The sequence below is a fragment of the Bombina bombina genome, chromosome 10 (assembly GCF_027579735.1).
Source record: "Bombina bombina isolate aBomBom1 chromosome 10, aBomBom1.pri, whole genome shotgun sequence".
NCBI lineage: Eukaryota > Metazoa > Chordata > Amphibia > Anura > Bombinatoridae > Bombina > Bombina bombina.
This window is the reverse complement of record NC_069508.1, coordinates 200,295,254-200,309,426: the sequence shown is the minus strand read 5'-3', so window position 1 is coordinate 200,309,426 and position 14,173 is coordinate 200,295,254. Positions and strand designations below refer to the sequence as shown.

The following is a 14,173-nucleotide window of genomic DNA, read 5'->3' as shown; positions in this document are numbered from 1 at the left end:
ATACACAATAAAAAGGGACAGTAAAGACAAAATGTAACTTTCATGATTCAGATAGCCCATGGAATTTTAAACAATTTTTAAATTTACATCTATTATGTCATTTGCTTTGTTCTCTTGGTATTCTATGTTGGAAAGCATATATACATATCACCATCAGCAACAATGAACTACCGGGAGCTGGCTGCTGATTGGTGGCTGCCCCCGGTAGTGCATTGCTACTCATTCAACAAAGGATACCAAGATCCTCCTGAATATTCTTGAGTATATAGTTATATGAGCATTTATGTAAATGTTGTTATCTTGCAAAGAACATTTATTAAAATATATGACATTTGCCAATGGAGACTCCATACTCTTGAAACATTCTAGAGCCATTCTAAGAAAAAGATACGACAAAACGTACATGGGATCTTTACAGAGGGTACAGGGAGGGGTAGAGCAGAGCGCCAATCAAGATTCCTACAACGGCGCAGTGAATATTTACAATTCCTTGCAATCCGTTGTATTGGGCATTCAATTCAACTCATTGTTCAGTTATTTAAACTGACACCTTTAGTGACAATCTTTTGCTTAATGTACTATGGCATTTTTAAAGTTATATTAAAGGAGATTTTGATGGTGTATACTGTGTACCTGGCAGTATAAAATCAGGTGTGCGCTGCATTTAAAGCTTGAATAGCTCCTGCTCACGTGAGTAGCCAGTTGGCAAGGTTTTTAAGATGCAACCTTCACATAAGGAATTACACTATTGTTGCTTTATATATTTTATTTGAGGCACTACACACAATTCAACGAGGAAGATTCTCAAAGACCACAAGACACTTTACTGGACTATTTGATGTTGAAATAAGGAGATAACCTGCGCAATGTTTGGACACTTGGAAGCTCTGCTCTCAAATTGGTTCTGTCTTGGCTTTGAAAGGAGCAAGGCAAAATGTTTTTGAGAGGAAAATATTGAATTTAGTCAATAAATATATGCAACTGAGTGATTGTTTTTGTTTTTTTAGTACCGGTCATCCATATAAGTTTTTATAATTAAAAAAAGAAAGATCAACGCACAACATGCATTTACTTTTTTACAGCATTGTTTTAAATCAGTTGTGCCCACATTTTTACTCTAGATTTATTAATTTGAGAATGGACAGGATTCACATCTTGTGAACCTATCTGTATTTGATCGCAAATTGTGGGTCGCAACTGTTCCCCATCTAGAGCAATGCGGCCCCCCAATTGCATGAGCATACGACTTGTCAATCAACCCCGTCAAATTAATCTGGGGGGATTTTCATCTACCAACTCTAAATTGGAGGAGAGGGTTAATGAAGTAGTGATTTAAACCACTGCCTCATAAATATCAGATGCAAGCTGAAATGAGCGAGTCTGCAACCTACCAGTGCTTGCGAATAAAAGCTAAATCTAGTTCTAGGCCTCAAAATAAAATTACATTTTTTAGTGAAAAACTACAAGGGGAATTAAATATTAATCATTACTTTATAGCCTGCCTGTCTGCGTTTTTTTTTCTTTCTTTTAAAACCACATCACGGGGTTGCTGTCAAATCTGAACCTGATTGATATCGCTGTTCACCTTAATGTGGTGCACTCCTGCACTGGATAAAGCTTTCAGCTGCTATATTCAGCGTGGGAGCATGCTACATTAAGGTGATCCGCCTATATCTGAATACTTAGACGCAATTAAACATCTAATATATTTTATATCAGAAAATAACAAATAAATATTATGATATTTTTTCATCGACATTATTCAAAATCGATTTTACAGAAATATTGGTGACAATTTTCAGAATATTCGTTCTGAATAATTCTTCCGAAACAAAATTTTCCGTGCTGCACAAGTCGAGTAAATAAGTTGTTTTGAAGAAAAAATAAATAAAGGAAGGTCAAAATTGAAATGTACATGGGTGCATTTCAATATACCATTAAAAAAATGCTTGTAGTAAAAGTTATTTATGCGCGCACTAAGCTTCCTTTTAGCGGGACCTGGGCCCTGTGAAAAAGGGTTAGGAATAGCGCGGCTCACCAGCATGCTTTTAGGTAAGTATTTTACCTTTAAAGGAAACTAATGTATTCTAATGAATTTCGTGTATATATATATATATATATATATATATATATATATATATATATATATATATATATATATATATATATATAGCTGAACACAAAACTGACACTCACACTGACACTCTGACACTCTGACACTCACCAAAAACATCTTTTACTGTGAAAGTAGTGACGTTTCGGGGACAAAGTATCCCCTTCCTCAGATACTTTGTCCCCGAAACGTCACTACTTTCACAGTAAAATATTTTTTTTGGAAAGACCAGCGAGTGCCAGTTTTATGTTCAGCTATATTTAATTACACTAGCACCCTGGCAGTTGATATACTGGGTGAGAGTGCTTTCCCTTGTTACTATATATATATATAACAAATTTTATCAGTCCATAACAAAATATTTAAAATTAATACATTTTTGAATTTTAGATAGAGGTAGGGTTGCCACCTGTCCCTTAAAATACAGAACACTTATAAGTTACACATGCTGAGGGTATGCAAGGAGGAATATGAATAGTGCTGTCCAGAAACACAATAGATGTTCCTCCCTGCACACCCTGCAACATGTGTAACTCATAAATGTCCAGGAAAACATGGCTGAGGTGGCAACCCTAGATAGAGGGCAAATTAATTGAAATGTATACAATATTATCATTTTAATTGCTGTTGGTATTTACAGCCAATGTAATCCAGAATAATACCTCTCAATTCTCAGATGGTAGCTTGGTGGTGTCAGGGGAGGATACAAGGGGGGTCTGTGGGTGGGTCTATATAGGACATGGGAAGAGCCATGGTTAAACAGGAATTAGTGGGCAGAACTGAAACTTTCTGTACCTAAGAAGAGTCAGGAAGGCCTGTGCATGTGGTCCAGGGGCGTGTCCTTGCATTTATGGTTGAGGTTTGGGTAAATAGGAGAGCGATTGAGACACAGGTCCCAGACTGGAACAATTACACATGTTATAGCTCTACTGTAGCCACATTAGTAGAGCTAAGGGTGGTCTCTTTATATGTCAGTAAATATACAGTTTATGTGTATTTTAAATAGCAGTGAATAAGCAATGCACAGGTGAAGGGTAAGTTTAGAAAACCCTCAAACTAATGGTGTGTTTTGTCTTTTTGCTGTCTTATTGGGAAATTCTTACCCCCCCCCCATCCCTCAACTATTGTAACTCATATTTGTCTTATACATTTTTTTTTTATTTATTTATTTTATTTTAAATCCCTGACTTTTATTCAAGTATATACAAACACCTCACATCAAGGTCAACATTAAAAACTATATACAAGCTCATAAAAAATACATAGTATTTGCTTTTTAAATAAGTGACCAGCATTCCACCTTACAGAAACTTTATGCTAGGGCACAAGCAGCCTGCTTAAACTACATTAAGTGTGACATTTGTACGCCCACTTAAAGAGCCATGATACCTAAATGTTTAAACACTTGAAACTGATGCAGCATAGCTGTAAAAAGCTGACTAGAAAATATCACCTAAACATCCCTATGTAAAAAAGAAAGATATTTTACATCAAAATATCCTAAGTATTCACACCCCATTGTAAAGGACTTTAAGCAGCAAATCAGTATGTCTGTCCCGGGACAGGCAAGGGAGTGAGCCTTGTGCACATTCCTGTAATTTCCCTATTCAGTTAAAGGAAGCTTACTATGAAATCTCATGAGAGTTAAGTGAAATCTCATGAGATCACAGTAAAATAGTTAATGACCTCAGCACTGTTGATGCGGATTGACTGCAATTAATTTCCTCATTATTATTATTTTTTACCTGCAGCTGGGCAGCAGCTGAAGTATAGCTTTTTACAAAGCACTTACTCTGTTGAGCTGAGGAAATTGTGAGGTAAAATATCTTCCTTTTTTACATAGAGATGCTCAGGTGATATTTTCCTGTCAGCTTTTTACAGTTATGCTGCATCAGTTTCAAGTGATTTAGCATATGAGTATTATGTCCCTTTAAGTTTGTTTAAAACAATTTTCAAGTTAGGCAGTCTCCTCTTCTGTATCTTGAATGCTTATATTTTGGTCATATGAATATACTTCGTCTTCACACCTTGCTTCTTCTAAGTCTAGATTTTTTAAATCTTCAATGCTTCTTGGTGCAGATCCTGTCAATCTCTCAATGATATTTGCCATATATTGTACATGTCCAGCAAGTTCCATAAGTTCATCCTTTTCCTGTTTTAAACAAGCAATCTCTTTGTGTAACTTTTCATTCTCCTGCAAGACCTCATATAGTGCTTTTCTTATTTCCTCTGCTGTCTTTCCAGTACAGATAGGTTCTTTTACCATAAGACCATAAGCTTCACTTGAGCTGCACTGATTTTCTCCATGTTCTGTGTCAACAGCAATTTCCACTTTGGCTTTCTTTGTCAACTGGTCATTCTGCAACTTTCTTTTTGTAAAGTTTCTTCCTGCCTAATTAGCCCTCCCAACAAGACATCCAGTAGCTGATGTCTGGATTACTTTAAGAGTCCTTCTTGAAGAGTCATTTGTTTTACCCGCCAAAAAGTTCTTTATAGACATGGCCTTCTGGGTTTCAGCCCTCTTAGCGTTGGTATTCATTTGACCTGTGACTCCTCACGCAAAAAGCAATGAACAGATTAAAATTCTCCATATTTGTCTTATACATATCTACACATAGAGGGATCATAAACCCCCTAGGCAATTGGTAATCATTGGTTTGTAATAACGTTATTAAAGTAATGGTGAATCCAAACGTATAACAAACCTAGGATTTACCATTACTAAAAATCAAATGGAGTTTAAGTGATTATATGTAAAAAAGATTGCTAAACTCACCCTGAATGTGCCATTGCACATAGCTAAAGTCAGCGGCTCCGACTGTCCACGGCACTTCGCTCTTCTACCAATGAGCTGACACCTCATGCATTGCACTTCTAAAACAATAGCCGTGCGTGCATACAGAACACTGTCAGCTGACTCACATCGCTGTTGGTTTAGAGGTGCAAACATCATCTCATTGAAGTAGAGTGCTGTGGGCGGCGATGGTATATACTAAATCTGCTGAAAAAAACCCATATCATTTGTGTGGGTCACTCGCTGAAATATGAATTACATTCAAGTTTAAGCAGAAAATTAAAGCTCAAAATCGGCTTAGCACAGGGGTGTGAAAAAGACGTATCAGCAAAGGGTTAACAAAACAGTTTACACCTAATAAAATATGGAACAACACTAGTAATTGTAGTTCAAATAAAGTAATCCATTAATTAAATGGACAGTCAAGTACAAATGTAACTTTCATGATACAGATAAGGCAGCATTTTTAAAGAACTTTCCAATTTACTTTTGTAATCAAAATTGCTTTGTTCTCTTAGTATTCTTTGTTGAAAGCTAAACCTTGGTAGGCTCATATGCTACTCTCTAAGCCCTTGAAGGCCGCCTATTATCTAAATGCATTTTACCGTTTTTTTACAGCTAGACTGCGCTAGTCCATGTGTGCCATAAAGATAACATTGTGCTCACTCCTGTGGAGTTATTTATGAGTCAGCACTGACTGGCTAAAATGCAAATCTGTCAAAATAACTGAAAAAAGGGGGCAGTTTGCAGAGGCTTAGATACAAGGTAATCACAGAGGTAAAAAGTGTATTATTATAACTGTGTTGGTTATGCAAAACTAGAGAATGGGTAATAAAGGGATTATCTATCTTTTTAAACAATAACAACTCTGGAATAGAATGTGCCTTTAATTGAAGCTATTTACATAAAAACAAACAAAACAAAAAAACCTCTTTATAGCTGTTAACTGGTTAAAATACATAAATGTAGAAAATAAACTTTTATGATTTAGACAGAGCCATCAATTTTAAGACACTTTTCATTTTAGTTCTATAATCAAATTACATAGGTCCTTTGGTATCCTTTGTTAGAAAAACATGCCTAGGTAGGCTCAGGAAGAGTGTACTACCAGAAGCTAGCTGCTGATTGGTGGCTGCATATATGCCTCTTGTCACTGGCTCATCTGCTGTATTCATTTAGGTCCTAGTAGTGTAATGCTGCTTTGGAGCTGGCTTTAACTCTGTGTTTAACCCCTTTGCTGGTCTTCTTTTATAAAAGAGGAAGTCTCTGCATGCTCAGTGGTTTTGTAAATGAACTTATGAAACTAATGTTAAACATTATTCTTTGTCACAACATAATGTGCTGTACAATGTCCCTTTAAGGAATGAATTTAAGATATAAGAATATGGGTTGAACATAAATCTGTGTTCATATCAGGAAACACCCACAAACTGTTGTCTTTGCGCTTTCCATAGAAACTCTCTTTTTTTTGTTGCCCCAGCTGCGCTCATGAGGGAATACTTAGCAAATATGGCATTGTGAAATGTATTTTATTTGGCAGCCAGCTCTGTCAGCACAGGAAGTGAAGCTAAAAACCGTCAGGATTACTAAGTGAACAAACCTAAAAGTAGTGAAAACACAAGGACACAAAATAACCAATGTATTGTGGGACAAACTTGTGAATCAGCAGCATTTAAGGAAAAAAGTGACATCAGAAATCACCTAAACCTGGAATACTTCTAGTTACTGCATTCCATGTTATATTTGTTCAGATTGATTTATTACTACAGATGTTCTGTATGTAGCAAAACATAGGTAGCTCTACGATAAGGAAAATTCCTCCGGCTAGAAACTGAATTTGCTGTTCTTATACTAGATAAAAGAGCAAGATATCTAGGGAGTGTCAGTCTGGTAAAGAAGAATTGAGAAGTTCCCAAATTCACTGTTAGACATAAAAGTTTTAGAAACTGTGAATTCAAATCACATTATTTTGACATAATAAAGAGAAATTGCCATAGATCTGCATAGAGCTCCCTCCTTTACCACCTTGCAGATGTAGAGACGCTCGTGCCTCTGAGGTTTGGGGGGCTACAACGTTTGTGGGGGTTTGGTAAACACATAACACCCCAAAAAAATTTGTTTTAAGAACTACATACCTGGGACCTGTAGCCTGCGAATAGGAGCATGACTACACTCTAATCAAGCTATATATGACTTCCTGTAGAGACCCCAGCTCTTTGTGGGGTTGTGATAGGATGTAATGGACCCTACACCAATTAGAAATAAAGAAATGAAAGACAAAATATATGTTACAAGGATTTCTAGTACAACCCACTGCTTAGTGATTTTTTATTACAACAATGAAACAGACTGTTTTATGTCTCTTAAAGGGACAGTCTAGTCCAAAACAAACTTTCATTATTCAGATAGGGCATGTGACTTTAAACAATTTTTAAGTTTACATCTATCACCAATTTTGCTTTGTTCTCTTGGGCCTAGATTTGGAGTTCGGCGGTAGCCGTCAAAACCAGCGTTAGAGGCTCCTAACGCTGGTTTTGGCCGCCCGCTGGTATTTGGAGTCAGTGATTAAAGGGTCTAACGCTCACTTTTCAGCCGCGACTTTTCCATACCGCAGATCCCCCTACGCCATTTGCGTATCCTATCTTTTCAATGGGATCTTTCTAACGCTGGTATTTAGAGTCGTTTCTGAAGTGAGCGTTAGAGCTCTAACGACAAAATTCCAGCCGCCTGAAAAAAGCAGGAGTTAAGAGCTTTCTGGCTAACGCCGGTTCATAAAGCTCTTAACTACTGTACCCTAAAGTACACTAACACCCATAAACTACCTATGTACCCCTAAACCGAGCTCCCCCCACATCGCCGCCACTCGATTTAAATTTTTAACCCCTAATCTGCCGACCGCCACCTACGTTATACTTATGTACCCCTAATCTGCTGCCCCTAACCCCGCCGACCCCTGTATTACATTTATTAACCCCTAACCTGCCCCCCACAACGTCGCCGCCAGCTACTTAAAATAATTAACCCCTAATCTTCCGACCGCAAAGCGCCGCCACCTACGTTATCCTTATGTACCTCTAATCTGCTACCCCTAACACCGCCGACCCCTATATTATATTTATTAACCCCTAATCTGCCCCCCTCAACGTCGCCGACACCTGCCTACACTTATTAACCCCTAATCTGCCGAGCGGACCTGAGCGCTACTATAATAAAGTTATTAACCCCTAACCCGCCTCACTAACCCTATCATAAATAGTATTAACCCCTAATCTGCCCTCCCTAACATCGCCGACACCTACCTTCAATTATTAACCCCTAATCTGCCGAGCGGACCTCACCGCTACTATAATAAATGTATTAACCCCTAAAGCTAAGTCTAACCCTAACACTAACACCCCCCCTAAATTAAATATAATTTTAATCTAACAAAATAAATTAACTCTTATTAAATAACTTATTCCTATTTAAAGCTAAATACTTACCTGTAAAATAAATCCTAATATAGCTACAATATAAATTATAATTATATTATAGCTATTTTAGGATTAATATTTATTTTACAGGCAACTTTGTAATTATTTTAACCAGGTACAATAGCTATTAAATAGTTAAGAACTATTTAATAGCTACCTAGTTAAAATAATAACAAATTTACCTGTAAAATAAATCCTAACCTAAGATATAATTAAACCTAACACTACCCTATCAATAAATTAATTAAATAAACTACCTACAATTACCTACAATTAACCTAACACTACACTATCAATAAATTAATTAAACACAATTGCTACAAATAAATACAATTAAATAAACTAGCTAAAGTACAAAAAATAAAAAAGAACTAAGTTACAAAAAATAATAAAATATTTACAAACATAAGAAAAATATTACAACAATTTTAAACTAATTACACCTACTCTAAGCCCCCTAATAAAATAACAAAGCCCCCCAAAATAAAAAATTCCCTACCCTATTCTAAATTAAAAAAGTTACAAGCTCTTTTACCTTACCAGCCCTGAACAGGGCCCTTTGCGGGGCATGCCCCAAGAATTTCAGCTCTTTTGCCTGTAAAAGAATCAATACAATACCCCCCCCCCCCCAACATTACAACCCACCACCCACATACCCCTAATCTAACCCAAACCCCCCTTAAATAAACCTAACACTAAGCCCCTGAAGATCTTCCTACCTTGTCTTCACCATACCAGGTTCACCGATCCGTCCTGGCTCCAACATCTTCATCCAACCCAAGCGGGGGTTGGCGATCCATCATCTGGTGCTGAAGAGGTCCAGAAGAGGCTCCAAAGTCTTCCTCCTATCCGGCAGGAAGAGGACATCCGGACCGGCAAACATCTTCTCCAAGCGGCATCTTCAATCTTCTTCCATCCGGTGCGGAGCGGGTCCATCTTGAAGCAGGCGACGCGGATCCATCCTCTTCTTCCGTTGTCTCCCGACGAATGACGGTTCCTTTAAGGGACGTCATCCAAGATGGCGTCCCTCGAATTCCGATTGGCTGATAGGATTCTATCAGCCAATCGGAATTAAGGTAGGAATTTTCTGATTGGCTGATGGAATCAGCCAATCAGAATCAAGTTCAATCCGATTGGCTGATCCAATCAGCCAATCAGATTGAGCTCGCATTCTATTGGCTGATCGGAAAAGCCAATAGAATGCAAGCTCAATCTGATTGGCTGATTGGATCAGCCAATCGGATTGAACTTGATTCTGATTGGCTGATGGAATCAGCCAATCAGAAAATTCCTACCTTAATTCCGATTGGCTGATAGAATCCTATCAGCCAATCGGAATTCGAGGGATGCCATCTTGGATGACGTCCCTTAAAGGAACCGTCATTCGTCGGGAGACAACGGAAGAAGAGGATGGATCCGCGTCGCCTGCTTCAAGATGGACCCGCTCCGCACCGGATGGAAGAAGATTGAAGATGCCGCTTGGATGTAAATTATATTTAACTTAGGGGGGTGTTAGTATTAGGGTTAGACTTAGCTTTAGGGGTTAATACATTTATTAGAGTAGCGGTGAGCTCCGGTCGTCAGATTAGGGGTTAATAATTGAAGGTAGGTGTCGGCGATGTTAGGGAGGGCAGATTAGGGGTTAATACTATTTATGATAGGGTTAGTGAGGCGGATTAAGGGTTAATAACTTTATTATAGTAGCGCTCAGGTCCGCTCGGCAGATTAGGAGTTAATAAGTGTAGGCAGGTGTCGGCGACGTTGAGGGGGGCAGATTAGGGGTTAATAAATATAATATAGGGGTTGGCGATGTTAGGGCAGCAGATTAGGGGTACATAGGGATAACGTAGGTTGCGGCGGTTTACGGAGCGGCAGATTAGGGGTTAAAAAAATATGCAGGGGTCAGCGATAGCGGGGGCGGCAGATTAGGGGTTAATAAGTGTAAGGTTAGGGGTTAGGGGTGTTTAGACTCGGGGTACATGTTAGAGTGTTAGGTGCAGACGTAGGAAGTGTTTCCCCATAGGAAACAATGGGGCTGCGTTAGGAGCTGAACGCTGCTTTTTTGCAGGTGTTAGGTTTTTTTTCAGCTCAAACAGCCCCATTGTTTCCTATGGGAGAATCGTGCACGAGCACGTTTTTGAGGCCGGCCGCGTCCGTAAGCAACTCTGGTATCGAGAGTTGCATTTGCGGTAAAAATGCTCTACGCTCCTTTTTTGGAGCCTAACGCAGCATTTGTTTGAACTCTCGATACCAGAGTTAAATTTATGGTGCGGCCAGAAAAAAGCCTGCGGAGCGTTAACAGCCCTTTTACCGCTGAACTCCAAATCTAGGCCTTGGTATTCTTAGTTGAAAGCTAAACCTAGGAGGTTCATAAGCTAATTTCTAAGCCCTTGAAAGCCGCCTCTCATCTCAGGGCACTTTGAATTTTTTTTCACCACTAGAGGGTGTTAGTTCATGTGTTTCATATAAATAACACTGTGCTCAGGCACGTGGAGTTCCTAGGAGCCAGCACTGATTGGCTAAAATGCAAGTCTGTCAAAAGAACTGAAATAAGGGGCAGTTTGGAGAGGCTTAGATACAAGATAATCACAGAGGTATTAATATAACTGTGTTGGTTATGCAAGACTAGGGAATGGGTAATAAAGGGATTATCTATCTTTTAAAACAATAAATATTCTGGTGTAGACTGTCCCTACTACAAAGAACAACTATAAATTATTTTTGTGGGGTTTTAAATTCATACCCACTAAAATTGGTTTGAAAACACCAAGCTAATACACCCGTCTTATTATTTTTAATTGTATTTGTGGCATAACCCCCCATCCCTGGCATAGGGACATTTCAACACCTGTATGTTATTGAAATATTCAATGGCTCCAGTTGTTAGAATCAGATGATAGCGTGGCGTAGCATGGTTTATTGGAACTTTGTGTTTGTAGATGATGCTGGAGTTAACTACAGCACCAGTTGACATACAGCCAACAAACTTGCAATGCCGGATTTACAGTCAGAAGAAATTTGTCTTCATGCATTTTGTCCTGTGATCTTAGCACAGCTACACTTTTACTATTGATCCTTACCTGACTATTAGGATTGGAAGATTTTTTTTGGTATTAGATTCCAGGTGAGAATTTGGACACTTTTTGTATTAATTCTCAGAGTGGTCTTTACATCTATATAGGACTTTATTTCCTTTATTGCACACACCTGTTCATAATTTTTATATGTAAACTTTTATATAATTATTATTATTTTGAATTCCTTCACCCTAGAGGACTCTATAGTATAGCATTTATTCAGGGCTGGTTCAACCATGAGTCCAAGTAAGGGCCAATGGGCCCAGGCTGCACTTGACAAAGGGCAGCACTTCAGGGACTGAGTCAGTCACTGTCAGACCCAGACCACTTCTGCCTGCTGTCTCCATAGGGGAAGTCACAGGTTTCCAGCAGCATAATCTCATCAGGCACAAAGGAACAGGTCAGGGGTAGTGATGTCGCGAACCTAAAATTGAATTCAATAGGCAGGCGAACTTTAAAACCTACAAGGACTCTTTCTGGCCACAATAGTGATGGAAAAGTTGTTTCAAGGGTACTAACACCTGGACTGTCGCATGCTGGAGGGGGATCCCTGGCAAAACTCCCATGGAAAATTACATAGTTTATGCAGAGTCTGCTTTTAAGCCATAATGGGCCTAAATCAACTAACATTCCCAAAGTGGCTGTCTCAAAACATCCCGGACAGAAGATAGATTGATAGATAGGATAGATAGATATACATAGATTGATAGTTAGATATAATCAATAGAAGAGAAATAGATAGATTTGTTAGATATATAATTACCCTGATAAAGTCTAATAATTAAACATGCGTTCTTGGACCCAACTAGGTTGTGTTAAGTAGTACTGTTCTTCGCACTTTCAGCCCTGTAACTCCCCCTATTGGTGGAGGTCTATATGGCGGCTATGATTACCCTGACAAAGTATAACAACAAGACACGCGGTCTGGGACCCATGGTAATTTTGTTGTGTTAAGTAAAACTTTTCTTATCACTTGAATCCCTCTTATCCCCCCTTTTGTTGGAGCTCTATATGGCCTGCATGATTAGCCTGAAAAAGTATAATAATAAAACATCTGGTCTTGGACCCATGGTAATTAGGTTGTGTTTAAGTAGTACTATTCTTATAACTGTAATCCCTGTTACTCCCCCTATCAAGGGAGGTCTATATGGCCTGCATGATTACCCTGACAAAGTATAACATCAAGACACACGGTGTTGGACCCATGATAACTAGCTTGTGTTAATTACTACTTTTCTTAGCACTTTAATCCCTGTTTCCCCCCCCCCCCTATCGGGGGTGTTCTATATGGCCTGCCTGATTACCCTGAAAAAATATAATAATAAGACATGCGGTCTGGTACCCATTTTAACTAGGTTGTGTTTTAAGTACTACCATTCTTAGCAGTTTAATCTCTGTAACTCCCCCTATTTGGTGAGGTCTATACGGCCTGGATGATTACCCATACAAAATATAATAATAAGACATCTGCTCTTGGTCTGCGACCCATGGTAACTATGTTGTGTTAATTAGTAATGTCCTTCGCATTTTAATAGCTGTTACTCATACTCACCCTATCGGTGGAGGTCTATATGGCCTGCATGATTACCCTTACAAAATATAATAACCAAACATATGTTCTGGGACCCATGGTAAGTAGGTTGTGTAAAGTAGTACTGTTCTTTGCAGTTTAATACCTGTTACTACACCAAATGGTGGCATGTCTATCTAGCCTTCATGATTAGCGGCACCCAAACACAAAAAAAAGCAGAGTGGTCTTAGACTAACACCCATGGCTAACTCGGTTGTTTCAATTTGTACTATTCTTAGCACTTTCATCCCTGTTACGGGTGGTCTACATGGCCATCATGATTAGCCAAACAAAATACTACAATCCAACCTTTGCTCAGTCTTCATAGGCCCTTCATTGGCTGTATTTTGATAGTACAGTTCTTATTATTCTTATAGCTGATACAACACCGAATGGTGGCAGCTCTATATGGCCTGCATGATTAGCCGCACCCAATACAAAAATAAATCCAAGCGGTCTTGGATTAACACCCATGGCTAACTCTGTTGTTTCAAGTAGTACTATTCTTAGCACTTTCATCTCATCATCCCTGTTACTTCCAGGACTCTCGGTGGTGGTCTACATGGCCATCATGATTAGCCTTACCAAATACTTCAATCCAACCTTGGCTCAGTCTTCATAAGGCCCTTCATTGGCTGTATTTTGGTAGTACTGTTCTTATTAGTTTAATACCTGATACAACACCGAATGGTGGCAGCTCTATATGGCCTGCATGAATAGCCGCACCCAAAGCCAAAAAAAAGCCAAGCGGTCTTGCACTAACACCCATGGCTAACTCTGTTGTTTCAAGTTCTACTATTCTTAGCTCTTTCATCTCATCCCTGTTACTTGCAGGACTCTCAGTGGTGGTGGTCTACATGGCCATCATGATTACCCTCACCAAAATATAACAACAATACGTGCGTGCAGGGAACCATGGTAAGGTTACTTCCTTTCGCAAAATCAGTTGCAGGCAGATGTTCTGACCCTGCATTATGGCTGCACCTCTCCCTAAAAGAGGCATGCGTTACAGAGTCTGTGGGCATGTATGCAAAGAGCTGGCCTGCCTAAAAAGAGGAGCAAGGCTGTACAGGTTGTTCTCCTTCAGCCATTTTATACGCTGTCCCATGGCCACGACCCTCAACAACCACAACAGAATGAAACACC

General features: G+C 39.0%; 1 pseudogene; it reads right to left on the bottom strand.

Moving 5' to 3' along the window:
• Positions 1-4,070: 4,070 nt before the first annotated feature.
• On the bottom strand, positions 4,071-4,652 carry LOC128640800 (geminin-like; annotated as a pseudogene).
• Positions 4,653-14,173: the final 9,521 nt, after the last annotated feature.